Raw genomic sequence first — 27,632 nt, 5'->3', positions numbered from 1 at the left:
AACATTTACTTTAAGTTTTAATGATGGGTTGTTGGCAAGGTTTTACAAGGCAAATGCTTGGGGGCTATTTATCTCTTCCCAGGTAAGGCCCCAGCTGCTGCATGAATACTAACACGAATTCTCAAAATGAACCGGTGGACTTTCCACAGGCGCGGTTACCTAAAGAAGAAATATGACACATACTCATTTTCTTTGAAATAAAAAGACAACATTTTTAAAACCAAGAAGCCTTACACTACCTAATCACTTACCACTGTGCAATTAAAATGCAATTCGGAAAACATTTTGAATAAATTAAAATACCTAAGTGCAAATAGACACCTCTTGAAACCTGGGATCCTACACGTATATTGTCCCACCCACTCTCATCCAAGATTCTTACTATATCAGTCTAGGGCTTTATGCTGGTGAGCGTGTGCTTACATATTCTTCCAGGAGATTTCAATATGGATGCATCTCATCACCACAACCAAATGAAAACTACTCTTTCAATGCTTCAGTAAAGGGTAATTGAAAAGAAATCAAAACGCCTCAGTGTATGATCATGGTGCAGTTCACACACTTACCATCTATACTGATTTTTGTTTAGCCTTCTACAACCAGAAGCTCTCTTTCCAGGGGCAACCTCTTCCTCCCACTTTGTACGCCCTGAATCCTATTATTTCTTTATTCCTCTCCTCTTGGCCACAGGAGTGGTCACATGACCCAGCCCTGTCCAAGCGTTTATCCTATTCCTCTGGCCAAAGTGACTCAAAATGGGGCAGAGAAAGTACTCTCCAGGATTTTCTGCCCCAGCCGATAAGACAGGCAAGTGTTCCTTTTTCCACTGCGGATGTTAAGCTGGTAGAATGTGTCCAACCTGCTATGTGATTGCTTAAATTCTTTGGCTTATTTTCTTCACCTATAGAATTGAAATAATGGCATCCACCATGCCTGTACACGAAAGCATTGAGACATAACATTTAAGCTCACATACATCCCTCCAAAATAAATATTTAATTCAGACAGCAAGTCATCCGAACTAATTATTTAGTATTATATAAAAATGTCTTAATTTCTTAATCCTTAAGGAGTTATTCCATTGTCATGTAAATAGTGCTCATCAGCAAACAAAGCAAAAACCTCAATCTATTTATAAACCAATAATTAATAACAATGAATAATTCATTCTTCAGCCACTGAATAGTTTAATCACGTTATTAGTTATATCTTAATAGCCCTTTCCTCCAATATTAAAATTATATTATAAAACTTCTAATTTCCTGGTACAATGTGTATCAGTCACTCTCAAATTTATCAATCACCTGGTAATCATATAAAATGCAGATTAGGATTCAACAGGTCAGGGTGGGGCCTGAGATATGGTATCTCTTTTTTTTTCTGGCTTTTTTGAGCTATAATTCATATATAACATTGTGTAACTTTAAGGTGAACAGTGTAATATGATACACGTATATACTGTGGAATGATTACCACAACAGGGTTAGTTAACATCTTCATCACTTCACATAATTACCTTTGTGTGTAATTGTGTGTATGTGTGTGCATGTGTGTGGTGGTTAGAACACCCAGGGCACCTGGGTAGCTCAGTCAGTTAAGCTTCCAGCTTCAGCTCAGGTCATGATCTCGCAGTTCAGGAGTTCGAACTCCTGCATCGGGCTCCCTGCTGTCAGTGTGGAGCCTGCTTCAAATCCTCGGTCCCCCTCTCTCTCTGCCCCTTCTCCACATGTGCTCTCTTTTTCTCTCTCTCAAAAAATAAATAGACATTAAAAAAATAAGATTTACTCTTTTCAAGGGAGGCAACCCATAAAAGACTCTTAAATACAGAGAACAAACTGAGGGTTGCTGGAGGGGAGGCGGCAGGGGGGATGGGCTAGATGGGTGATGGCCATCAAGAAGGGTATTTGTTGGGATGAACACTGGGTGTTACATGTAAGTGATGAATCAGTAAGTTGTAGTCCTGAAACTGATACTACATATATGTTAACTAAATTGAATTTAAATAAATTAAATAAATAAATAAATAAATAAATAAATAAATAATTGATTTACTCTCTTAACACTTCTTTTTTTTTGGTTAATATACAGTGTAATATTAGTTTCAGGTGTATAATATAGTGATTCAGCACGTCCATGCAACAACCGGTGCTCATCACAAGTGCCCTCCTTAACCCACATCACTGATTTCACCCATCCCCCCACCCACTTCCCCTCTGATAACCATCAGTTTGTTCCCTTTAGTTAAAAGTCTGTTTCTTAGTTTGTACCCCCCTCTCTTTTCTTCCCCTTTGCTCATTTGTTTCGTTTCTTAAATTCCACACCTGAGTGAAATCAGATGGTATTTGTCTTGTCATTAGTTTTGAGCAATTTGATTATGATGTGCTTTGATGTGGTTTTCTTTGTTTCTTCTGCTTGGGGTTTTTGAGATTCTTAGATCTGTGCTTCTATAACTTTCATCAAATATGGAAAGTTTTCATCCACAGTTTATTCAAATGATTTTTTTCTTATTTTTTTCTGTTTTCTTTTTTTTAAATTTAAATCCAAGTTAGTTAACAATACTTTTTGAGTATATAATAGCATTTTTAACTGTTGTCACCATGCAGTACATTAGATTCCTAGAACTTATTCATCTTCTAATTGGAAGTCTGTGCCCTTTGATCAACATCTCCCCATTACCCCCACCCCCCAGCCCCAGCAATCAGTGTTCCGCTCTCTCTCCCCTTCTATGAATTTGACATTTTTAGGTTCTACATGAAAGCGAGATCACACAGTACTTGTCCTTCTCTGTCTGACTTATTTCATATATGCATATAACACAACTTCTTTATCCATTCACCCATTGATAGACACGTAGGTCATTTCCGTGTCTTGGCTATTGTGAGTGACGCTGCAGTGACTATGGGGTTGCAGACATCTCTTCAAGATAGTGATTTCCTTTCCTTCAGGTATATTGTCAGATGTGCGATTGCTAGATCATGTGGTGGGCCTCTTTTTACATTTTTGAGGAACCTCCATACTAATTTCCATAGTAGCTATAGCAATTTACACTCTCATCAATAGTGCACAAGGGCTCCCTATTCTCCACATTCTCCCCCAGTTCTTGTTATCTCTTGTCTTTTTGATAATAGATATCCAAACAGGTAGGAGGGGATGTCTCATTTTGATTTGCACTTCCCTCATGATTAGTGATGTCAAGCACCTTTTCATGTACCCGTTGGTGATTTTCATGTCTCCTTTGGAAAAATGTCTATTCAGGCCCTCTTCCCATTTTTCAGTCAGATTGTTTTGGGTTTTTGCTATTGAGTTATATAAGCTCATTATATATTTTGTACATTAACTTCTCATCAGATAGGTGGTTTACAAGTATTTCCAACAAACTCTAGATGACAGGTGTATATCTGGGCTGCAGACCAGCTTCGAGCGTCAAGGAGCTAGAACAAAACCCTCAGATCAATATAAATACAAATTAAATTAGTTTAGTTGGGAGTTGAAGATTGAAGACATAGCCTTATTTTTCTTATTTAAAAAATGTGATTATGACAAATGGTTCTCTGGGCTTTTGTCTCCTCATCTTAGATGAAAATATTGAAATTTGTTATACAAAAAAACATAAGCATACAGTGGGCACTTAAGAAATTATTGATTGATTGACATTGGAAAATACCATAGAATCACATCTTGGGATTTTTAAGGACTTACTATTCTAAGTGAAAAGGCTGGGCATTTTTTATTAGGTAATTATTGTAGAGCTTCCAGATTTATATTCAATCTTCATTTTCACATAATAGTCAACTTGACAAATATATATATATAAGATCCTGTCATTTTCAATGAAGAATTGAGCCTATAATTAAATGTTGTTCACAGTTCAGTGACCTAGGGTTCATACTGAAAAGACAAGTTAAAATGGTAGGTAAACGATGAAACACATTTCTGACCAAGCGACTTCATGAAAATATACACTGGAATATGATTGTCAGTTAAGGTGGCTTCTTAAAGGCAGCCTGCATTAGAATAGTGTGTGCATTTCCTTCCCATGCCTTGCAGTGCTGGTGCAGAATAGTAAACATATCATTTTAATATAAAACAGACATCCTGGTTCAAAAGTTGCAGCATAGAGTTGACTCTTTAAGCCAGAAGACATTGAAATATACTGAGAGGCAACATTTCACCAAGAAATGCACAAAGTTCATCAAATTTCAGTCATGAAATTTCAGCTAAGAATATTCCTTCTTAGCATAAAAGATTTTGACATTCTCTGTTTAACAGATTTTAAAATGAGAGTAATTTAGTGTATCTCAGATAATATTAGAGTAATCGATGGATCGGGTTTCCTTGTTCCAAGGTAGAATACCAAGTATTCAGTTGAGTTGTTGATGATGGATTGATTTGACCCAGACTTAAGGATATCCCTAAAAAAGCAAAATAATAAGATCAACGTTTCCCAGGGTGGTTTCTTTTTTGTTGTTTTTTGTTGTTGGTGGTTATTTTTTGGTCGGTCCTTGATCAACTAAGTCGATTTTGGCTTTTAGTTACTAATCAATATTCCACTAATGCCTGTTATAACAATTCAAAAAGACTTAACAGAACCTCATAAGAGTCAATTTGGTTAATTCACCCCCCCCCCCCACATAGGTAATTGTGACAAATGTTATTTTTATTTAGTGACACCTGAGGTGGGTTAGGATTTTTTAAGTTTATGGGAAGGCTTTTTTAAGAGACCTGAGTGAGAATTTCAAGCTAACGGCAACATTTCCATGAAGTATATCTCTAAACAAAAGAAAAATCTGACAGTTGTTTTGAAATCAGCATACTATGTTAAGTTTAACACACATTCCAGCACAAAGCTGGTCATTCCATGACCAGTCTAGAAAGAATTACCCATATGGTATAGATGAACATTTGTCCATTCAGCTTCAAGATAGCTCTTAACTTCTGTAGAAATCATTTTTTTTCACTGAAAAAAAAAAAAAAAAAGACCATCAGGTGTTACATGGCACAATTATTTGTGACATTGTCGGGGATCCTTTTATTTTTGCTATGTATTGCCTCATAATTGCAATTTTGAAAGTGGGTTACTGAGTTGAAAGGGCAGAAAAGTTGAAGGAGTGAGTTTATGAGTTGAGCTCTGTGTGGAAACTTCCCTTGGGTAGCTCAGCATCCAGCAGTATATAGCATACATAGATTAATGATTTGAGTTAGAATAATATGACTTGTTATTTAAGTACAAGGATAAATAATGAACACTACCACGTTTCCCAATCCATAAAAAAACCTAACCCTTTAAATTTTTTAAAGTAGCTATATAGCAGATAAAAACTTTTTTTTTTTTCTGTTCTTTTCTCAATCCTTTTACTGTTATGTTGTTGTCTAAAGGTTGGAAGTAGATTTCTGAATCTTTTGGAAATTTCTTGGTTGAGGTTATCCCATGTAGAGTTTCATTATCTTGGCAGGAAAACAAACATAAGGCAGATAACATTTGAGGCATTTAGCACTACACCTGGCACATAGCATCCATTTAGCATTTGTAAAATTATGTATGGTATGCTACATAATTTCTTCATTTGATATTATACTAATCAGAGACATTTTTCATGTAAAATAAAATGTTTTTAATCACCAACACAGAAAAATGGGTCTTTAGGCCAAACTTCATGGTGATTGCAAAATATTTAGATTATTTAAAATACTGATGAAGAAGCTCAATCTTTTCCCCTTTTAGCAGATGTGAGATTTTCAAGATAGCTCTAGTGGTAAGAACTGGGGGCCTACTTCAACGCACATGTGCTGAAATGTTCTGTTTCCCAGCTTTATAATTAGAGATTATTTCACAGTGATTTTCAGCATAGATAAAATTTAGCTCACTTAAGATATGACAGCCATCATCTCTTATTTTCATTAAACATGCTCTAGAGCGGGTGGTTATAGAAATAAGATAGGAATTAGCATCTGAAAGTTTAAAGATGATTGCAAAATCTCTTCCTTAGAAAATTATGGGTTTCCCTTGGCTTAGCTTTCCTAAAATAAATCAGGATTGCTCCAAGTGGCAGCCTCTGCTGCCTGATGTATCACATTTGAGTGTTCATCTACATCCACAAAATAGAAGTCTGACTTCAGTTGTTCCAAAATATAAGCTGTGTCTCGCTCTTGAGATGTAGGGACAATTGGCTGAGTGTGTCACCAAAGCCCATATGCCCCTGCATAATTTGCCCACTTTTCCTCTTCGAATGTGTCTTGGCATAAATGCATCTGCTCCACCATACATGCTCTTCAATGACATACAATTTTCCTATGCCTGGGAGCAAACCTTTAAAGTGAAATTTAAAAAAAATAATAATTAAGAAACTATTTCTAGTTCTGTTTAAAAAACGAATAAAACTTTGTCTATGGAGGGCCATCAAACAAATCAACTTAGCTCTTCCACTGATGATCATTTCCTATGGTGTCCATTTATCAAGGGAAAGAGTTCATGTTGGCTGGCTTCCACATTCAATGGTGGTTCTGTCAGCATTCAGGGACTATGAGAGTTGTTGCTCTATTTTTTTTGGAACCAAACTCCGATGCTCTGGGAAAGACAGTCTGTGAAGTGCTTAGGATAGGAAAATTTTCTAAGTCCTCTGTCTCCCACTTTCTACGTGAATTATTTTCATCTCTTCATTGCTGTGATATTCAAGGACATTCTTATTAGGAAGATGTTGCTGATGGGAGTGATCCTCAAAGGGACCTTAAGACAAAAACGACCTTGGATATTTCATCTGAGTGTCCCAGGTCCTTCAAATGCTTCTGAAAAAAACCTAAGGAGGAGTCGTAGAAATAAGGGCATACATCTCACTGTTCTTCTTCTTCACTAATTTCAGAATACAGGGCCACCAATTTATCCACTAATGTTTCTTTCTCACTACAGAAAACATAGGATTTAGTAAGCACTTATTACTTGGTACTGGACCAATCAGTATGGAGGTCTTGTGGACTTAGGGCTTATTTGACACAGGTAAGACGAGAGAGTAAAGGGCAGAGAAAAAACACATAAAGCAAGTGTGTAAAAGCAGACAGAAGACAATTTGGCCACCGCAAATGAAAGATGTGACCTGGGTTCTTGACTTTATAGTTTCTACTTCTGGTAGTGAGCGAGACTTTCTGTATTTCCTATGTAGATAGTCTGTGAGATACCACGGCTTTCTTCCAATAGAGTCTCCAAAGCATTCAATCAACAAATATATATTGAGTTTGTACTATGTGCCCAGCATTGTAGAAAGTTCTAATTAAACAACAGAGTATGAGATAGACATGGAAACTATCTTCAGAGATTGTATGGTTTGACAGGAAAATGAAACACTGAATAGATAATTCCACCAAAAAACATATTGTGAGAGGGGAAATACAATCTGATATGAAAGCATGTAGTTTGGGTAGCATGAGTCATTATGCAGCATTAGTCTACCAGTCATTAGTCGGGTAGAGAGGGATACTGACACTGTTTAAACAGGGCCTCTTTGAGGAAGTAGCATGTCAAAAGAGACCTAAAGGATTATGGACAATTGACTAGGTGAATGGAGAGGGAAAAGTGAAAACATTCCAAGCAAAAGAAAAGCTCTGTGAAGCCTCAGAACAGATAATTGGTATTCTGGGAAATGCCAGTATGAAGAAATCCAATACAGCCCCCAAAAATTGAAGAGGTAAGTAAAGGTTAAAATTTAGGAATGCTTTTATAATTAGGGTAGATTTATTATATATTTTAAAGTCAGAAAATTTAATGCCTCTAGCTTTGTTTTTCTTTCTCAAGATTGTTTGGGCTATTTGAGGTCTTTTGTAATTCCAATGAATTTTAGGATTATAAAATTTTTATGTTAAAAAATGCCTTTGTATTTTGATGGGCATAGCATTAAATCTTTGTATCTCTTTAGCTAATTAAAACAAAGTGGTATTAACATAAAGACAGACATATAAACAATGGAACAGAATAGAGAGCCCAGAAATAGATTCACATGTATACACTCAATTGATCTTCAACAAAAGTGCCAAGAATATAAAATGCAGAGAGGATGGTCTCTTCAATAATGGGTGTTGAGAAAACTGGATACCCACATAAAAAAGAATTTAAATTGGACTCATACTATACAAAAAATCAATTCAATATACATTAAAAACTTAAAGGTAAGACCTGAAAATATAAAACTTCTAGAAGGAAACATATGAGAAAATCTTTTTTTTTTTATGTTTATTTATTTTTGAGAAAGAGAGAGACAGAACATGAGCAGGGGAGTGGCAGAGAGAGAGGGAGACACAGAATCCAAATCAGGCTTTGGGCTCTAAGCTATCAGCACAGAGCCCGACACAGCGCTCAAACTCACGGACCATGAGATCATGACCTGAGCTGAAGTTGGATGCCTAACTGACTGAGCCACCCAGGTGCCCCAATAAAATCTTCTTGACAGGAATGTTTGCAATGATTTCTTAGATATGACACCAAAAGAACAAGCAACAAAAGCAAAAATAAACAGGTGAGACTCTATCAAACTAAAACTCTTCTGCACAGCAAAGAAAACAATCACCAGAATGAGAATGCAGTCTATGGAATGGGAGAAAATATTTGCAAGGAGTTAATATTCAAAGTATATAAGGAACTCCTACAACTCAATAGCAAAAACTAAAAAAACCAACAACCATAGGAAACATGTGACTCAACTTAAAAATGGGCAAAGGGCTTGAACAGACATTTCTCCAAGGACACAAATGGCCAACAGATACATGGAAAGCTGCTAAACATCTCTAATCATGAGGAAAATGAAAATCGGAACTACAATGAGATATCACCTCATACCAGGTTATTCTCAAAAAAAAAAAACAAGACCAAAAAAAAAAAAGTAAACAGGTTGTGGAAAAATGGGAATCCTTGTACACTATCAATGAGAATGAAAATGGTGCAGCCAAGATGTAAAACAGTATGGAGTTTCCTGGAGAAATTAAAAGTAGATCTACCATATGATCCACTAATGTGGATGTTATGTTCATTGCAGCATTATTCACAATAGCCAAAATACGGAAACAACCTAAATGTCCATCAACAGATGAATAGATAAAGAAAATGTGATATTATTCAACCTTAAAAAAAAGGAATAAATCCCATCATATATGACTACATGGATAAACGTGAAGGACATTATGCTAAGTAAAATACCAGTTGCTGAAGGATAACCACTGGATAACTCCACATATATAAGGTACCTAAGATAGTCAAACTAACAAAAGCAGAGACTAGAATGGTGGTTGTCAGAGGCTAGCAGGGGAGCTGTTGTTCAATGGATGTAAAGTTCCAGTCATGCAAGGTGAAGAAGTTCTAGAGATCTACTGTACAACATAGTGCCTATATTGCGTACTCTTAAAAAAATTTAGTAAATCTCATGTTAAGTGTTCTTATCACAAAAGAAGAAAAAGGGGGGAGGCATAAGGAACTTTTGGAGCTGATAGGTTTATTATCTTGATTATGGTAATGGTTTCACAGGTATGCCTGTCATACTCATCAAATTGTATATATTACATATGTGCAGTCTTTTGTATATAAATTATGCCTCAATAAAGCTGTTAAAAAAGCACTTGAGAATGCTTTTAAGAACCCTGAATTTCTGGGGCGCCTGGGTGGCACAGTCGGTTAAGCGTCCGACTTCAGCCAGGTCACGATCTCGCGGTCTGTGAGTTCGAGCCCCGTGTCGGGCTCTGGGCTGATGGCTCAGAGCCTGGAGCCTGTTTCCGATTCTGTGTCTCCCTCTCTCTCTGCCCCTCCCCCGTTCATGCTCTGTCTCTCTCTGTCCCAAAAATAAATAAACGTTGAAAAAAAAAAATTAAAAAAAAAAAAAAAGAACCCTGAATTTTATTCTAAAGTCATGGAAAAGCAAAATAAAGTTTTTTAAGAAGTTATGATAACATAATCAGATTTGCATCTTTCACCATTTCGGGCTGTTGCATTAAATAAGGAGGGAAATGATATTAACTGGGACTAAAGTCATGGTTCTCAACTGGAAGCATTATTGCTTCCCAGTGAACATTTTATAATGCATGGAGACATTTCTTATCATCAGGACCTAGGGGGAAGGAGGAAGAGTTGCTATTGGCATCTAGCTGGTAGAGGACAGGGATGCTGTTAAACACCCTACAATGCACAAGATGATCTAACACAACAAAGAATGATCTGGTCCAAGATGACATTGGTGTTGAGGTTGAGAAACCCTGGAGTAGGCTGAAGGCAATGGAAATGAAGAGAAGTTGTGTATTAGATACTTAAGAGGTAAAATTAATACAATTTAGTGATTAGACAGAGGGGTCAGGCATAAAGAGCAAAAAGTTCAACCCTCTGGTCAACCACACCAAATGCTGCTTTGACTTCAAGTAGATCGATAATCAACTTTTTTTCCAGATAAGTTGGGAGATGAGAAAGTCACCAGTGACTTGGGAAACGCTGGTTTGGTAAAGCAGTGGGGAGAGTTCAGAGTGGGTTGGCAAATGAAGAGAAGAAATACAACTTTTTAACAATTCTTTTGAAAAGCTTGACTGCAAAGAGCAAGAGAACAGAGCCATAGCTAAAACAATACATGGTTGACTTATTATTATTACCCATTACTGCTTAAGAAGGGAGAGATCTGGTATGTTTAAATATTAATATCAGGGTTAAATGTCAACAGAAGAATACTAAAGATACAGGATACAAAGAGAGTAATTGTTGGGGCAAGACCTCCAAGAAGGAAAAAGGGAGCATGACAAATAAATAAGACGACTGATGGAGCCCACATAACAAACAACAGCTTACTGATGTAGTCATTTTCTTTCCATAGGTGGAGAGAGTTGATGCAAACTACGGAGTGAAATCCCTAGGAAACTGAAGCAAGGGCATTGCCAAAGGAGTTCTTGTTTGTTTGCTTTTCTCACTTTGGTGGTATTTTGAATATTAAGGGAAAATAAAAGTCTCCTTTTAGGACCCTCTTCACAGGCAATGTTTATTTAAATTCACTTTATGAGCTGAAGGGATAATAATGTGTTCTAAATCAGTATCTTGTCTGCGGCCGTCAGAAAGAGAAATGACTCCTGCTCATAATTGCTAATATATTCCCAAATGTATTTGGACATGAAGAGAAGCAACACTTTGAAACTTTTCTTAGTGTACCAAAGGGCTTTACAAGGTATATGAGAAGGTGTTAGTGGAGAGGATCAAGAAATCATGGATAAATACCTTCACAGTCCCTTGTAACCTGTAGATTAGCTGTCAGGGAGGGAGAAGGTGGGGTAAAGGACAGGAAGTATGCCACCGACCAGCTACGTGATCCTGAGCAAGTTGTATAATACCTCTTTGTCTCAATTTCCTCATCTGAATAAAGGGAATTATAATACCACTTTCATATGGGTTACTTGGAGGATTAAATGAGATAATGCCTGTAATAATCGTCAAGAAATATTATCATCATTAGAGTGGACAATTTGCCCTTGCCAGTTCAGTGATGTAACCATTGTGTCAGTTTTATATTCACAACCGCATGGAGCTTTAATTCATTCTCTTAAACATCTAACGTTAATTCAAAATCCTGACAATGGGCTTTGATACCTAGAATAACTGAGCAATAGAGCATTCTCACTTTTGTTCCATAGGGCATTGTCTATCTAAAAGCATCTGCTTAAATCCTAAAGATGAGAGAGAAATCATGCAGAAAGAGAGAGAAACTGCCTTTGCCTGTTTGGAGGTCTTCCATTGACTGCCCTGATGCTCTGACCTCTCATTTATTATCTCTCTTTCAAGAAGACAGCATGGAGAGGGAAAAACAAAATGCTCTCGATGAAAATATCTGACAAAATGAAAACCTTAGCTTGGAAGTCATCGTCATACACTGAATAGCCACTGTCTTTTGATTACTCAGCTTGGCATTTTATGCCTTTGGGGGGAAAAATGAAGAAAAAGGCTCAGAAGCAGTAATGACAGAATTGGGGTGATCTCTGTTCAGAAGGACACGGACAGGGCAAATGCCATGATCCTTCATTGCTCCAGAACCAAAAACTAATGAGTCTGATTCACCTCTTTGCCTCAAACATGCCTTGGCTGAAGGTTAATCACATTAATTCCTGTGAGTCAACATTCTGCCATGTCATGGGAAAAAAAAAAAAAAACAACAACAACAAAAACCTGTCAACCATTCCAATAGTTAAAGCCCCATGTGATGATTTTCAAACTTTTCCTGAACCATAAGAATCCTGCCATCTTTATATGTCCTTTAGGTTAACTCTTTTCTATCAACAAATATTTGGCTACTGAGAGTCTAGAAACTAGTGTTTTTGCAAATCATGGGTTTTTAAACTGAGGGGCATGAGCAATTGTAAAAGGAAAGAGGAGAGCCAGAGGGGAGAAAGACTGGAGAAAATGGATATCAGAATTGTGAATGGATGCTTTTGCAGACCAGTCATATGAAGTCTAGAATAAAATAAAGCCCACATCTTCCTCCCTGTTTTCCTCTCAAACTAGCCTTTTACCTAAAAAACATCAGGGCTTACAGGTGATGAGCTCATCTTTAGACCAAAACCATAAAAACCAATGGGTGTTTTATGTGAGTTAGCATCGCAAGCCATCACAATACTTAATTACTACAATGCTGACCTAGACCAGTGCTTTCTCAAATTGCGGTGTGCATACAAATTCCCTGAAGTTCTTATCAAAATGCAGATTCTGATTCAGTCACTTTGGAATGGGGCACAAGATTCTGTATCTCTAACAACGAATTCTATTGCATTCTATTGACTTTGAATGCCTACAAATTGCATTGATAGGTTCAAAATAAAATCACTTCTAATGATCCATCTCATTATTGCTTAATCTATGCCAGATTTTTGTGATTCAGAATCCATTCCACTATTTCAGGGCATCAGAATCATCCTAAAAGTAAGTTTTTCACAGTGTATTGATGACCAGCTTATGTCCAACCAACCATGAAGATTATTCAGCGCTCTCCAATAACCCAAGTCTTAATTATGAAAGGTTTGTTGAAATGGGTCATTATGATGTATACAGAATTTTTTTTTAATTGGACTCTTGATTTTTTTTTCTCAGATGTGAATCTTAACTTCTTAAATTATACAATAAAATTTAAGGTGTAAATTTAGGGTCTATTCACGTGAGTATAACATTATTTTTTAGTATGGAGTGACATAAGTGACGTAAAAGAAATCTGAAAGTAATCAATGATGTGCCCTTGTGACCAAAATGGAATAAATGGGTAGGCTAGAGCAAAGGCATTTAAGTATCTTATGCACTGCTTTTAGACAAAATCTCTGGCACCAACGGCATTAATAGTATATAAACAGCAAAGTCCTAGTTTAAAATACCTAGCACACATCAGAGAGGCTAACAGATACTGAAGTTGCTGTAACAGTGTGTTGAATTAACTGAATTGCAAGGCTATGATCTATTCACCAAAGTCTTTGCCAGAAAAGACCAGTGAGAGGGAAAATACTACCATAGTAGAAAGACTTTTGAATGAGAGGGATGTATTCCCAAAAGCCTCTTTCCTTATAGAATATTGCAGCCACCCTCACTCTCCATTGTCTTTTTGTCACTCTGCCACACCCAGTTAAGTCCTAACCTTAGGTAAACCCGACTGTCTGTCTTCCCAGTACCTGCATTCAAATAGCTGAAATGTTCTGGAACAAATCACATCACCAGGTTGATTGACGGCACTTTCAATTTGTAATTCCCAGTCTCAACGTAGCTCTCAACATCCCTTATGATCTTCTCACATTATTCCAATCAGTTTCTGCAGATTCTTTTTGCCCTTCACACTCCTCAGATGACCAACCCCTCCCGTATCCCCTTCACCATCTCTGGATGGCCTTAACAAACATGGCTTGTTGTTCGGCCAGCTGTCTAAAAGCGAACTGTCCAGGCTTTTATTCAGCTTCCAGCAATTTATCTAAATGCAACTTTAGATATTAACTCCTTATCTGATGCATCATTTGCAAATACCTTCTCCCATTCAGTAGGCTGTCTTCTTGTTTTGCTGATGGTTTCCTTTGCTGTGCAAAAAGCTTTTCATCTTAGGGTAGTCTCAATAGCTTAATTTTATATGTTAATTATACTTGAGCAAATAAATAAATAAATAAATAAATGTTAAAAATTAATGTAACTTTAGGCATATATGTCCTAACAGTTCTGGGCCTCAGGTTTGTAGTAGTAAAACAGAGATAGTAATAGTTCCTCCCTCATAAGGTTATTGTAAGTAGTAAGTGAGTCAGTACATGTAAATGTTTTACACAGTATCGGCTGTCAATAAACCATCAGTAAAAGTTTTCCTATGATTCTAATTATATTTTCACAGGAAAGATGAAGCCACTGGATAGAAATTCCCTTAACTTTCCAACCTCATATCAACAAATCCATCTGCACTTTCATGGCCTCATCTAAACCTTATGTCTTCCAAAAGGCCCCACCTTCTGATGCCATCGCGTTGGGGTTAGGATTTCAACATAGGTATTTGGGGGAGAACATAAGAATTTAGTCTATAACAGTAACCTACAACTAAATGACTCCTATTCCCTCCACCAAAAGCCCTCTAGGTAAAAGTTACAATAATTCCTATATTCCTAATTTCTTTTTTTTAATGTTTATTTATGTTTGAGAGAGAGAGAGAGAGAGAGAGAGAGAGAGAGAGAAAACGGAGGAGGGTCAGAGAGAGAGGGGGACAGAGGACCTGAAGCAGGCTCTGTGCTGACAGCAGCACAGAATAGTGAGATCATGACGCTCAGCCGACTGAACCACCCAGGTGCCCCTGTGTTCCTAATTTCAATGATCATTTCGCTTGCGATCTTCTCGGCATTCAAACATTGACTACCTTTCTCTTTGACTTCCAAGACATTATACCCTCCTGATTTTGTTCCTCTTATGCCGTAGCTCATGCCAGAAATGTCACAATATCCAATCACCAAGTCTGATGATTCTCCGCCCTAAATATTTTTAAATGCATCCACTTTTGCTCGTGGTTATTGAATAGACAAAATAATATTCCTCTACCTAACCATCTGAACTATCCTTTTTATTCTCCACATAGCATCTTAAAAACCGCATAGCTCTCCTTAAAGTCTTTCAATCACTATTCATTGTTTTTAGGTTGAAAAGAATACTTATTACATTTATTTTAACTGTATCATAAAAAAAACTCAAATATACTTCAAGGTTGGGAAAATACTATGATACATTCCCATATATCCATCATCTAGCCTTACTAATTGCAATTTTATCATATTTCCTTCCTCTATTTTCTCATTCGTTCAGTTGTTTTTTGATTGTGGTAAAAGTCACATAACATGAAATTTACCATTTTAACTATTTTTAAGTGTACAATTCTATGGCATTGAGTACCATCAGCACTACCCATCTCCTAAAGATTATATTTTTACTACACAACAAGGTTGACAAGCATGAACTGCTCTCCATCCTAGGTCACTAGAGTCAAGTCACTTTGGCCTTTATATAGTTTCTTGTAAGTGCCAAACTTGTTCCTTACTCAACACCTTCACACATGCTTTTCACCTTGCTTAAAATGCTTTTTCCCACCCTGTTGCTGGCCAAATCCTACTCACTATTGAATATTCAGTTTATTTTTTTTAATGTTTGTTTATTTTTGAGAGAGAGAGAGAGAGAGAGTGCAAGTAGGGGAGGGACAGGCAGAGAGGGAGACACAGAATCTGAAGCAGACTCCAGGCTCTGAGCTGTCAGCACAGAGCCTGATGTGAAGCCCGAACTCGCAAACCAGGAGATCATAACCTGAACCAAACTCGGACGCTCACCCAACTGAGCCACCCAGGAGCCCCTGGAATATGCAGTTTAAACATTAGCTCTTTCCATGAAAATGCACACTAGGCAAGGTCTCCAGCCACACGATCTTGCTATACTCCCTTACTTCTATAGATGGAGGTAATACAACATAGGTCAAGCTCTACAGCCAGACTGCCTCAGTTTTAATCTTGGCTCTGTATGACCTTGGGCAAGTCACTGTGTCTCTGTGTCTCAATTTCTATCTGCAGAATGGAGATAATAGGACCTTGTCTCTAGGTCATTTTGAGAATTATTTAAGTGTTTAGAAAATGGCTTGGACTTAGGGTTGCATAAGTATTAGCAATTACTACTCTTCTTCAAAATACCTAAGGATTTTGTGAAAGTTTCGTTAAATGTCTGTCTGCCGCTATGAAGTCTCTCTTGGTTACCTCTGTATTTGAGAAGCTAGTTCAGGGCCTGTTACATATTCCTCAATCAATACTGGTTGAATATTGGTCTTCTCAAATATTTGTGGCTCAGAATATTGTTGTTAATATCAAATTAAAGGATTAAGAAAGAAAAGAAAAGAAAAGAAAAAGAAAAAGAAAGAAAGAAAGAAAGAAAGAAAGAAAGAAAGAAAGAAAGAAAGAAAGAAACTAACTCATGAAATCTTTCTAAGCTTTAAGTCCCAATGTGCATCACGATGCTGCTATTGGGAAGTTTAGGCATAAACAAATGATAGTAAAGTGTATTTGAGATGTTAAGGATGCACATATTAAATTGCCATGGTTCATAATATATATTAGTGTATCCTAAAATGAGTTCTTTGAAATGCTAGTTTATGAAGTAGTTAAAAGAAAAAATAGGAACTTTTTACCCTGATTGATAAATTTGGGAAATGCTGCAAATAATTGTCCCCCTCCCCCTTTGTAGTTTCACAATATACATTTCCCTGTGAAGCACTGGAAAATAAAATAATTCAACTTCTTTAACTCAGAATTTCATCAGCTTACTTTTTTTCTGTCATAGACCTTTTTTTTTTTTTTTTTCAAGAAAACCTATTAATTAGCCATAGGAACCAAATTTCATTCATAGAATCCAGCTTGATAGAAACTGGGGAAGATGTGATATGATTGTAGCAAGAGCAAGGTGATTGCAGACTCAAGCAATCTAACAATGTTTCAGACACAAGTTGGAATATGAGCCTGGCAATATGGAAAATAGAATTTAGATAAAGAGGATAAAAGGATTTCACAGATAACAAAATGTTAGCCATAGAAATCGAATTAATCTGGTAAATATGGGGCTGAACTATGTCTTGATATCAAATCTCAACAATCTTGCCAATTTTTCTTTAGGATGTTTAGTAAGAACTGCAGAAGTATTTTTCTTTAAAGTTTCATAGAGAAGTTGAGAATTTAACTAGCGTTTGAGGAGGAGTTGGTTGGGTAGGTGGTGTGGAAAAGAGAAGGAAAAATGTAAAGGTTTCCGAGCCTTAGTGGGGGTGAGGGCGGGAGGGGTGGGGGATTGGACAGGCAGATTTGCATTCATTGAGAGTTCTCCACTCAGGCTTTTCTGTATATTTATTGTTAAATTCTCAATTCAGCAATCCTCTAAAGTGGTTATTACTCTATCTCTTTTGCAAACAAGTTAATCTGGGGTTCACAGAGCTTATGTAATGTATCCAATAACACACAGCAGAGTTTCAATTGTAATCTAAATTACACACACTCTTCCCATTATACCACACTGCCTCTTAAATTCAATTGGAAATTAAGCACACACACACTTCTCTCTCTTTTGTTGTTTCCAGTCCCATCACCTCATTACATTCTCAATAAAGTCTCTCTCTCTCTCTCTCTCTCTCTCTCTCTCTCTCTCTCTCACACACACACACACACACACACACACACACACCACTTCCCTCCCATGCCTCATCTCCACACAGACACATAGAAAATGTGCTCTTAATTTATCTGAATGTAATCATGCTGTCCTGTATGGTAGCCACAAGCCACATGTGGCTGTTGAGCACTTGAAAGGTGGCTAGTCCAAACTGAGATGTGAGTGTAAAATACAAATCAGATCTCAAAACCTTAGAACAAAAATAAAGTAATAATAATAATTAATAAATTTCATACAGATTATATTTTTGAGGATAATATTTTGAATATATTGGGTTAAATATATGATTCTTTTTTTTTTAATTTTTTTTTTCAACGTTTATTTATTTTTGGGACACAGAGACACAGAGCATGAACGGGGGAGGGGCAGAGAGAGAGGGAGACACAGAATTGGAAACAGGCTCCAGACTCTGAGCCATCAGCCCAGAGCCTGACGCGGGGCTCGAACTCACAGACTGCAAGATCGTGACCTGGCTGAAGTCGGACGCTTAACCGACTGCGCCACCCAGGCACCCCTTAAATATATGATTCTTAAAGTTAACTTCACTTGTTCCTCTTTCCTTTCTCGAGAAACTGCTAGAAATTTTTGAATTACATGTGCAGGTTATATTTATGGCTTAAGTTATATTTCTGTTGTACAGTCTGGTATATAATATCAACATTTTTTTTGTCCTTTTGAAATTCTCAAGATTCCTCCCACGATTAGGATTAATCCCCTGAAATGCAAGTCCTCGTAAATGTCTGACACATTAAGCCATTAACTTTTCTGAATGAATTTATCGGAAATTAGCCCAATCATCTGGAAAGGCCCTGAATGAATGGGCTGAGGCAGGAGGGGAAAAAAAAAAAAAAAGATTCAGATAAAATCAAGTCCAGGTAGAGAAGGTGGGGGAAATGAACGGCCTGCTGCATTTGGTGATACAGGAAGTTGGGCAGGTTACCAGAGAAGAAGGGGCTCAGGAAGTTGGAAAGACACTGCAAAATAAAAGAACTGCCAATGTGACAGTGTACCCAGGATGGGCTCTAAACATCCATCTTCATGAGTTCTCTTTTAAAAACTAAAGTTTGGAGGGGCACGTGGGTGGCTCAGTCAATTGAGCATCCAACTCTTGGCTTCGGCTCAGGTCATGATCCCAGGGTCTTGGGATCGAGCCCTGTGTCCAATTCTCTCTCTCCCTTTGTCCCTCTGCCCAACTCTTGCTCTCTCTCTGAAACCTAAATTTTGCTCTGTAAAAATTATGATCTTTTTTTTAAAGAAACTTTCTTTTTTAATGTTTATTTATTGATTTTGAGAGAATGACAATCCCAAGAGGGCTCCACGCTGTCAGCACAGAGCCCTGTGCAGGGCTCAAACTCACGAACCATGAGATCATGACCTGAGCTGAAATCGAATGGGATTCTTAACCATCTCAGCCACCCAGGCACCCCTCTAAAACTTATTAACTTAATGCCAAAGATAGGCTCTGATCCCATAATTCCAAGGAAGATCTCAGTGCTGCAATCCAGCCAGGGCTTTCTGGTGCCCCTCAGACTCATCAAGTGCCATTGATGTTGTTGGGGTTGGACTGGAAGGAGAGTTGTCATGCTTGTGCCCTTAACAAATTACCGGCCCAGTGAGGCTGGCTCAGAGTCTCAGGGCTTGGAAGAGAAAGGATGAATAACGAACAGCAAATAGTGGGGTTTTATTTACCTCAGTTATTTTGAAGAAAATGATCACTATTTCTGATAATAGAGCCTCCCTTGCCATCAGTTTTCAATTAGTTGTTTCATCACACCTATACGTTTATCCCTGATGTGGAAATAGTCTCTGAGGACATATTACAAGCACATACTTATTTAGGCAATTTGAATACTCTTCTGACTGAAGGTGAGAAATCGTGTGTGTGCTTCAATCACAGTTTTAAAATGTTAAAATGTGTAGCAAGTAGTGAAGAAAATGGCACTATTTTAGATTCTTTTGTTTTATGTAACTTAGCATTTAGATGTCACTGTACATGACCTCTCAAGTCAGGACGATTTAGAAGACAAAATGCGATTTTTAAAAGCAGGTGAGGGTGGAATCTTATCTTTTGAAATACTGTGTTTATATAAGTGACCGTATGTTTTGTATGTTGTAAAAATACAAAAGTCCATTAAGTGGTGGGAAAATACTGGGAAAAGGGTCTCAGCCCAGTAATTATTAACTGTGTCACCTTGGGTCAATTACTTCATGAAATTTGTTTCTCTCCTCTAAATCGAGGATAATTAAATCTCCCTCTGGAGGTTGGGGTGAAAAAAGCAAATTCAATGGACTATAAGTTACAACTACCACTCTGGAACAGAACAGATGCTAACACCCTCAGTGTACTGCTGCCATTTTTTTTTTAATGTTTATTTATTTATTTTGAGAAAGAGGGGGAGAAAGAGAGAGAGAGCGAGAGAGCAGGGGAGGGACAGAGAGAAAGAGAGAGAGAGAATACCAACCAGCCTCCATGCTGTCAGTGCAGAGCCCGACATGGGGCTCTATCTCACAGATTGTGAGATCATGACCGGAACTGAAATCAAGTCAGATGCTTAACCAACGGAGCCACTCAGGCACTCTGTACTCCTTCCATTTTTAAAGGAAAGGCACTATCTCCTTCACTCAAGGAGCTTCAATCATGAATCGGGACATCTTAGAATGATTCAAGCTTTCTTTGTAAATTCCTAAGTCTATTGTCACAGACACAGAGCACCTGTCTCTGGGAGGCCACTCCATCCCTGTTGCCCAGAGGTACTCCTTTCACCTCTCTTGCTTGTGTAGTAAGAAAACAACAGTGTTCTCTATCTCAGACGAGTGATCAGTTTGACTCTTACAACACTTCTATCTCTATCCAGTAGCCCTTCCTTAAAAATGCCATCTTCATTTTGCACTTGAATCTTAACTAGAGAGCCTTTCCAAGACCGTAAGATGATGACAGGACTCGAGATTTTATCTCAGCCTCCAAGACTGTGGAAACTTTCCAGCTCTCCTGGAAAGTTATAGGACCACTGATTTCTATTCATTCATCGGGAAAAGCTTTCAAACGGGCAGATCCTTCCAAAATGGATCCAGTAGCCTCAGGGGATAATAAGTTTCCCATCACTGGAAGTGCTCTGGCAGGTGTTAAAAGACAACATGTTTGGGGCGCCTGGGTGGCGCAGTCGGTTAAGCGTCCGACTTCGGCCAGGTCACGATCTCGCGGTCCGGGAGTTCGAGCCCCGCGTCGGGCTCTGGGCTGATGGCTCGGAGCCTGGAGCCTGTTTCCGATTCTGTGTCTCCCTCTCTCTCTGCCCCTCCCCCGTTCATGCTCTGTCTCTCTCTGTCCCAAAAAATAAATAAATGTTGAAAAAATAAAAAATAAAAAAAAAAAAAAAGACAACATGTTTATTCACTGAGTAATTATTTAATGAGTCTCTACCTTGTGCCTGTGATGGGGTCCTGTGGGTAGAAAGTGAGTAAGAAAGGTAAGCTCCCTGAGTCAGGGTGCTTTTGATCTAGTAGAGGAGACAAATACAAAGGCAAATAACGTTATATTTTGCTAAACGTGTAATAGCAATAATTGTCAGGTTTTAGAAACATGGAGGAGGGCAACTAATACCTAACGAAGACTTCCCATAGGAAAGAACATCCAAGTAAGATCTACAGGAAATATGAAGGTAGAAAGAACAGAAGAAAACATGCTTAGACAAAGAAATAGCATTAGAAAATCCCAGAGTGGAGAAAAAATAAGGCTCCAATAAACAAACTGTAAGTATGAAGAGGACCAAGGAGGTGGGGGGGGTGGCTGCGGAGGCACCTATAAAGATAAACAGGAACCAGAACAAGGACATTTAAAGGGTCATATACACACATGGAAGAGCTTGGACTTTATTTCCAGGGAAGCCAGGATGCACAGGTGTTTTTCCACAGATCCTGTGCCTGGGGGGTCTGGCTGCAGCCCTGACATCAGAGGGCTGGAATGGAGACCTACCTGGCTCATGTCCTTATACCTCCAGTCCAGGGGAGGGCTCTCTCTGAGGTGTGGGCATCTCTGACCTGGGAGTGTGGAGGGAAAAAGGAAGTTGTTCCAAACTTTCTGAGTTTTGCTTCTTCCATTATCATTTCTCTTAAAAAGCCAGAGGAAAGGAAATTTTCCAAGGAGCCCTGACAGGACCCATAGGAAAATGAATGACTCATCAACCAGAGATCTATTTAGTGATTATCAATGTGCAAGGAATTCCTTTACAAAGAATCCATTGGCACTCCAATAAATAAATTTTATTTATTTAAATACTGGCAAAAGAAAAATAAGAAAAGAAATAAGAAAAGAAAAATAAAAAAGAACATTTGAAATAAGTACTACAGAAGAAAAAACTCCTATATTATGCACCTTTCCAGGAACAGGTACATTCCTCCCCAGCCCCCCATCTTCATAGGCACAAAGACACAAAAAATTTCTAGTGGAAAGAATGACTCAATCTTTTTTCTGTAAATGACTAACTTCTCATTAGTATAAAAATAGCTAACATTAGTTGAACATTTACTTTGTACCAGAAAGACATTAACTGTTTTACATACATTGCTTTATCTAATCCTCCCATGACTGACAGGTAGGTAGGTATCATCATTATTCCCACTTCATAGATAGTAAAACTGAGGCTAAGAGGTTAAATGACTCACTCACATCACAGAGCTCACAGTGATGGTACCAAGGATCCAGACTCAGAATCTCAACCACTACACAAGGGTTTCAACAGGCAAAATTCACACCTGCATCAACAACATCTAGGGTACTTGTTAAAAATACAAATTTCTTCAGGTCCACTCCAGGCCTATGGAATCAGAAATTCTCCATAGGGGTCAGGTCTAGGAACCATATTTTAATCAGGTACCCAGGGCGATTCTTAGGGACACTGAAGTTGGAGAAACACTCCACTCTCTACGCCATTCAGAAGGACTTTAATTGATAAAAGTAACTGTCCCAACCTCCCAGGGGGGAAAAGTGATCTAAGGGAGGAACATTAGCTTTTGATATCTTTGAGTATGAATGCTCCCAGTAGTAAAACTGTCAGATTGGTAAAGTGAAATCTAGCTACCATCTGCCTCAGGGCTCTTGCTCTAATAAAAGTTGGGGCTGCTCCCCACAGTCGGCACCCTCTGGTACCCCTGCTCTTGAGCCTGGAGCAGCCTTTCCTGACTGCCATAACTGATGGCACTCAGATGAAGTAGAAGGAGAGGCATCCATTGGCCTCCACTCCCAGCTCTGTCCCTTACTAACTGTAAAAACAGAAGAGTTCCTTAAATTCTCTGGACCTGTTTTGTTATCTGTGAAATGGGAATAATAACTCTTGGGAAACAGCTTTGCAACAAAGAGTAGGTTAAATTTTATCCGATACTTTATGTAAGATTTATCTAGTCTAAAGACCTGATGTCTAAGAGGTCCTCAATAAATGGTGGTGGTGGTTTCTATAAATAGCCACTCTGGGATGGTCCTTCGATTTTGTGTCCAGTTTCAGGACAATGGGCAAAGAGCCTTGGTCTTTTAATTGGACAGATGTGGGCTACGTCTGGGCTTGGTCAGTCCCTGGGAGACCCTGGGCAAGTTAATTAAACTCTCCAATGTTCATCTTCTCATTCCTTACACAGGAAGAGAGGTCTGCTTCCTAGTTCTTTAAAGAATTAAAAGAAAGTATGCAAAGTTCTCATACAAAGTAAGCCCTCAACATCTATTGTTTTCCCTCCCACTTCATAGCCAATGCACCTTGGTTTCTCAACAACCTCAAAACACGGTTTATTATCATTTTAGCTTTGCGTATTTTATTGAATTCTAATTCCTTTTAAGTCAGCAAGATAGAACTTCCATAATTTCTCATTAGTTTATTGACTGGGACCCAAACATTATCTGAATATTAGATATGGACCATTTCCTAGCCCTTCCTTATCAGCCCAAAGGATTTGGCCAGACTTTGCTCCCTTAGAGACCATGTAGCTCAAGCTGTGTCCCTTCTCGGCAAGATATTGGCAGCCAACAGAGGGGAAGGGACAGAAAATCCAGGTCAGCTGCAAAGATGATCAAATAGTTGGAAAAAGGATTCGTGAAAAAATTGATTTTAACAAATAGAAATTGTTTCTTCGGAGATATTGAGGACAATTCAGTGTGGGTCGTCAGCACACCAATGTTTATGCTCCAAGGAAAGGTGCTACTTGGTTACCTCCCATTGCCACAAAAGATGAGGGGCTCTGGGCCCAATCACAGCAGGAGAGATTTAGAGTAAACGTGAGAAAGATGATGGCAACAACAAAGCTGACAGTTCCTCTGATTTGTCTTCTATTATCCTTTGTAAATCTCCCAGAATCATGATTCAAACGTCAGGCTTTGGCCACAGATGATTACTTCTCTAAGCCTCATTCATTCACTCAACACACAACTGGGGAGATACACAACACTGTGTCTGCAGCAAGCACTGTACTAGCCTCATGTTCCCCAACTGTGTGGCATTACAGTCCGGCTGGAGTACATGTTACATACAGGGTCTGTAGAAAGGCATCTCTAGAGTGTAATGATCATTTATTTCCTTGTTCAGGAACTTTGGAAATTCCTACGCCACCCTATTGGTAAAGATACTAAGTTGCAAATTCCTTGGTATGCCATTCAAGTCCTTTCAAGGATCTCACCCTCCTTTCTAGTCTCATCTCTCAAGATTCCTATAAGATGTCTCAACTACACACAGTTCCCTAAATCTACTTTGGTGAAGACATGCTCTTCTACCTTAGGGGTTTTGCCCATGCTATTTCTTCTGTTTGGCATGCTCTGCTTCCCACCATCTCTGAACCTCTGGAAGTAGAGCGGCCTTTGTAGTAAGTAATTGACACATTGTGAGTTCTGTGTATCAGCACCCCTGATAGATTGGGAGCCTCCAGAAACCAGGAATCATGGAACATCCTTATGGTCTACTGGTTAGCTAAGTAACTCACATTACGTCATCAATATGTAGATGATTGGTATAGTAAGGAAGGAAGGGATAGAGAGAGGGAAGTAGAAAGAAGGAAGGAAGGAAGGAAGGAAAGAAGGAAGGAAGGAAGGAAGGAAGGAAGGAAGGAAGGAAGGAAGGAAGGAAGGAACTTGATCCATATAATGGGATAATACTTCTGAATCTTAATTATAGTTCTCTCCAAAGGCCTCTTTTCACTTCCTCCACCATCCCTCCACCCCCACCTCTGCCTTGAACTTGTAACCCACTATAGAAACTGAAGCAAAAACAAAATCAGCTTGAGTCAGAACTCAGGCACACATCTACAGAGTGAGTTTTTATGCTAGCAGGTATTAGCTAGATGACCCTGACTGAGAAAGAAGGGGAAAAGAAGGAGTAGCTCTCAGATCAGAGAGGAAGACACAGAATAATCTCAAGGTCAGTAGGACTAAGGTTTAGACTGGGAGGGTGAGGAAAGACCTTCCTTTGAGAGCACCTGGGAGTTACGTCAAGACAGACTTAGTTCTAAGTTGTCATGCTTCCTCCCATCCAAGGAAGACTAATTGCCCGGAGTCTACCTCCTGCCCAGGGAGCATCCCTCTGGAGATAACTGGTCAGGGCACTGGAGATGCTGCCCTAGCTTCTGCCCACCATGAGAACCCTGGACTTCTACAACCCAGAGATCTTGTATGAGAGACATGGATGCTTGTGGCCTGAGAGTGGTATGAAACAATCCAACATGGTCCCTCCTGGGTTGAACTCAAGACACGATGAACAGGAACATGATTACTGAGACTGTCTGAAGGGCCACCACGGTCCCCTTTAGTGATTTCCTGCAACAGATTTTATGAAAAGTGGGAGTTCCGACCTATGGCCACCAGGACGGGCAACCGGAAAGTTCATTTGGAACCTGTGTTAGTTTCCTAGGGCTGCTCTAACAAATTACCACAAACTGGGTGGCTTAAAACAACAGTAAGAACTGGTATGAAATCTACTATCTCACCATTCCAGAGGGTAGAAATCTGAAACCAAGGTGCCAGCAGGGCCACGCTCTAGAGGCTCCAGGAAGAATGCTTCCTTGCCTCTTTGAGTTTTTTATCGTTGCTGGCAATTTTTAGGGTTTCATGGTAGCGGCAGCATAACTCCCATCTCAGCCTCCCTGTTACTGTGTTGGCCTATGTCTCCCTACACTAGTGATTGGATTTAGGGTCAATCCTAATCGATTATGACCTCAGCTTAATTTGCATCTTAATTACACGTGCAAAGCCCTATATCCAAGGTCACATTCACAGGTACCAGGAGTTCAGACTAGACTATAACTTTGGGGGAACATAATTCAACCTACAACAGAATCTTGTTATTTCTTACCACAGCCTTCAGTGAAGTGGCAAATTAGATGCTATGTGATAACTTGCTCTATACATGTTTTTACTCAACTATTGGGAAAATCACATCCAAAAAATGACCCAACTACATTAGAATTTCCTAATTAGTGGGGGCGCCTGGGTGGCTCAGTCGGTTAAGCGGCCGACTTCAGCTCAGGTCATGATCTCGTGGTCCGTGAGTTTGAGCCCCGCATCGGGCTCTGTGCTGACAGCTCAGAGCCTGGAGCCTGTTTCAAATTCTGTGTCTCCCTCTCTCTGACCCTCCCCTGTTCATGCTCTGTCTCTCTCTGTCTCAAAAATAAACGTTAAAAAAAAAAAATTTCCTAATTAGTGTTTTGCAGAATACCGTATATGAAGATGTAATTAACTGTGCCAGGACTCAAGGGTTATGTATCTATTAGGGCCCCAATCAGAAGGAAAACCAAAAAATGATATATATTATATGTTATGTATCATAGACAAAGTATCTATGATATATAGCATATATAATATCACATATATATTGTCAAAAATTAAGAGATGGCTAAAGTAAAGTGCAATTAGTAACAGTTTATTGTGCACACACCAAAAAGGCACTTTGCAAACTGGGAGCATTTAAACCAAAACATGGAGTGAGGCTCAAGGGTACCTTGTTACAGAGCAGCTACTATAGTGAGAAAGTAGTGACTGTTTTTTTCTTTCCAGTGATTGGTTATAATAGTAAATTTTCTTCAATGATAGGGAATCAGTCAGTGGTTATTTCATATCAACCTTGGGAAATAGTTCAAGTTTTCCTCATGATTTCCAGAGGCATAAACAAGAAATGACCCTGGTTGAGTTAGACTTGCAAATAAGCTAAATTAAGCTTTGTATGAATAAACTGGTTTTGTCTGCTCAGGGAATTTTCAAGATTAGTCTCCATTTGTTTCTGCTTTTAAAAATATCACATATCCATATGGGGCACCTGGGTGGCTCTGTCCGTTGAGCGACCGACTTCGGCTCAGGTCATGCTCTCACAGCTTGTGAGTTCCAGCCCCGCCTCAGCTCAGAGCCTGGAGCCTGCTTCAGATTCTGTGTCTCCCTCTGTCTCTGCCCCTAACCCACTCGCATTCTGTCTCTGTCTCTCTCAAAAATAAATAAACATTTAAAAAAATTTTTTTTAATTTAAAAATATCATATAAATACACAAATTTTATATTATATAATTTGGGAACTTTTAAAGAAATCTCAGTAAAGCCGTTGTCTTTCTGTCTGTTGTTGGAGCTTGAAGTCCAATGAAGAAGGAAAGATGAATGTAAAGTGGGGGGGAATAAAGGTACGCTAAAATCCAACGGCACAGCTAGCACCCAGGTCGCACTGCCTCTTACCACACTGGCATAGGCATCCTCCTGTAGGAGAAGCTGGTGCTCTGCACGTGGGAGTTAAACATAACGCCTGGCTTCAGGGTTGGAGAAGCTGAGAGAGGATTCTTGGAAAGGTAGAGAAGTTGCCGGGGCAGCTGTAAGGTGGCTCCACATCATTAAGGTGGGTCAGCAGATAAGCAACCACGTGAGAGCTACAAACCGCTGTGCTCCATTTCCTCCATTTCCGCCTTGTAACTTGCGCCTACCCTAACTGGAAACACAGAGAGAA

At 38.8% G+C, this 27,632-nt stretch overlaps 1 long non-coding RNA gene across 1 annotated transcript; it reads right to left on the bottom strand.

Moving 5' to 3' along the window:
• Positions 1 to 27,632, bottom strand: LOC121037077 (uncharacterized). The gene is made up of 3 exons (XR_005793600.1): positions 27,368 to 27,632; positions 21,657 to 21,721; positions 1 to 159 (listed from the first exon to the last, which is right to left on the bottom strand). It is a non-coding gene; the product is annotated as an uncharacterized LOC121037077 (long non-coding RNA).

This window comes from Herpailurus yagouaroundi, unplaced genomic scaffold (assembly GCF_014898765.1).
Source record: "Herpailurus yagouaroundi ecotype Mexico unplaced genomic scaffold, PumYag 28, whole genome shotgun sequence".
Lineage (NCBI taxonomy): Eukaryota > Metazoa > Chordata > Mammalia > Carnivora > Felidae > Herpailurus > Herpailurus yagouaroundi.
This window is presented reverse-complemented; position numbering and strand designations above follow the sequence as displayed.